A 2,660-nucleotide genomic window follows, 5' to 3' on the forward strand; every position below is an offset into this window, starting at 1 on the left:
TGTGGTTGGTAACCTTACAGAGACGCTGCGGGTGATCATGAACTCGAAGCACGTTCCCTTTCAACAGTTGCCATTGGAAGGCATCTGACAGTCACAAGGAACAATGATCTGTGTTAAAGGAAGGTGGCCATTTATTCGAGCCCCAATTTCTATTGTGTGCACAAAGAGAGGATCGAATGTGTAACAGGTAGTTTGGTAAATCGTGGTTATTTTATTTTTGGAGCAGACTCCTGTCCACCTCCAGTAGAGTTCTCAGTCCCAATGGCAACTTACTTACCGAATGTAACACAAACTAGTCCATTCCTCCCAAGGGGATGGGGTTCTTGTTCTTCCACACAATGGAGACCAAGGACCTGCAAATGTGCCTTCATGTGTCTTTGTTTCATTGACGAAAACATAAACTAGACACTCAGAGGAGTGGAACTGATTTCAGCTGAGGGACCTGTTTGCTAGGTTTCTATGCGTTTGCACAGGAAAACACAGAGTGTTTCCATTCATCCCTATTCAGTGGAGCCCCCAAACATAATGGGGATGGATAGGCCCTTATTTTTGTTAAGGGAACAGGCTTGTAAGGGGGCACTTGGATTTGAACCAAGGACCACTTGAGCTGCAGTCAAACACTCGACCACAGAGCTACACCCCCATGGCATTGGCATAGGCAAGTCAGTGATCTTAAGGATTTTGAAGGACAGGCCCTGCCTCAGAGAGCTCCTCTTCCACTCCCAGACCATGGGTGGTTTTAAAAATGGGGTCTGATTAAACTTTATCTATACATGTAGACCCCACAGCTTGCCCACCCACCGACACAGCTTCTCCCACTGACATAGCTACCCTCTCTCGGGGAGGTGGATTAACTACACGGATAGGACAGCTCTCTCCCATCCCCTTAGAGCATCTTCATTAGTTATGAATAAGTAGGAAATAACCAACTGAATGGACAGTAACCAATTTACCAAATATTGCTGAGCCTGCATTCAATATGGGTAACTGGTTGTCACAGAGTGTGGGGGAGTCAGGGCCCTGCACCCCTCTTCCTGGGATTCACCGAGACTCTCAGCCAGCCAGTAAAGTGGAAGGTTTATTGGACAACAGAAACACAGTCTAAAACAGAGCTTGTGGGTACAACCAGAACCCCTCAGTCAAGTCCTTCTGGGGGGCAGGGAGCTTAGACCCCAGCCCTGGGGTTCCCTGCGTTCGACCACCCAGCCCAAAACTGAAAACAACCCCCCCTCCCCCAGTCTCACTCCTCCTTCCCCCAGCTCCTCCTCCAGCCTTTGTCCAGTTTCCCGGGCAAAGGTGTCACCTGGGTCCAACCCCCTCCCAGCTCAGGTGACAGGCTCAGGTCTCCTCACTCAAGTGCAGTCATCCCCTGCTCTCCCACCCCCCGTGCAGACAGTCCCAGCAGAACTAGACGCCATTCCCCAGTCAATCCACCCCACTCCCTGCTGCGTCACACCGGTCATATTGGGCTGCATTAGGAGAAGCATTGAAAGCAGATCAGCAGTAACCAATTTATCAAATATTGCTGAGCCTGCATTCAATATGGGTAACTGGTCATATCGGGCTGCATTAGGAGGAGCGTTGCCAGCAGATCGAGGGAAGTGATTATTCCCCTCTATTCGGCACTGGTGAGGCCACATCTGGAGCATTGCGCCAAGTTTTCAGGGCCCCCTCCCACTACAGAAACAAATTGGAGAGAGTCCAGGGGAGGGCAACAAAAATGATGAGGGGACTGGAACACATGACTTATGAGGAGAGGCTGAGGGAACTGGGATTGTTTAGTCTGCAGAAGAGAAGAATGAGGGGGGGATTTGATAGCTGCTTTCAACTACTTGAAAGGGGGTTCCAAAGGGGATGGTTCTAGACTATTCTCAGTGGTAGAAGAGGACAGGACAAGGAGTAATGGTCTCAAGTTGCAGTGGGGGAGGTCTAGGTTGGATATTAGGAAACACTATTTCCCTAGGAGGGTGGTGAAGACTGGAATGGGTTCCCTGGGGAGGTGGTGGAATCTCCTTCCTTAGAGGTGTATAAGGCCCGGCTTGACAAAGCCCTGGCTGGGATGATTTAGTTGGGGATTGGTCCTGCTTTGAGCAGGGGGTTGGACTAGATGACCTCCTGAGGTCTCTTCCAACCCTGATCGAGGGTTAGAATAACATTTCCCAACAAACGGTCCGTTGAGCTAAGTGCAAATCCCTGTCGTAATCCCCCTCTGTCCTGTAGCCCCAGGGCACGTTCCAAGCCTTGGATTCGAGCTGCTGAGTCAGCTTCCTGCAATGAGTTTCAGCTTTCCCAGAGGTAATTTGTGAGGGCTCGCCGTTTTCGGATGTTCTTGTTTAATTCCCCTCCATCCAATTCAAATGAGTTTGAAATTACTCATGGCAACATTCTTTCACCTACTTTGGAAAACTGAGAACAGTTAGGAAATCTTGTAGTGAGAGACCAGCCAGTGGGGAACAGAGCGATAGTCATTTGTAAACCAGTTGCATTAAGAACCACAGGTCTCTGGATGGGGGTAGACCACCGTGGGGATGGGGGTGTCACAGACAATTTGGAGGAAGGTGGCGGAGTAGAGAGTGGAAGAGGTTGAATTAGGGTACATTTTCCCTTGGCCCCGAAAGGGGCAGCATGACATGCCCAATTAAAAGGGGGTGTCAGGCCTG

At 50.0% G+C, this 2,660-nt stretch overlaps 1 non-coding gene across 1 annotated transcript; it reads right to left on the reverse strand.

Annotated features, from left to right (window-relative positions):
• Positions 1 to 571: 571 nt before the first annotated feature.
• On the reverse strand, positions 572 to 643 carry TRNAC-GCA (transfer RNA cysteine (anticodon GCA)). Its single transcript has one exon. It is a non-coding gene; the product is annotated as a tRNA-Cys (tRNA).
• Positions 644 to 2,660: the final 2,017 nt, after the last annotated feature.

The sequence above is a fragment of the Natator depressus genome, chromosome 28 (assembly GCF_965152275.1).
Source record: "Natator depressus isolate rNatDep1 chromosome 28, rNatDep2.hap1, whole genome shotgun sequence".
Taxonomy (NCBI): Eukaryota; Metazoa; Chordata; order Testudines; family Cheloniidae; genus Natator; species Natator depressus.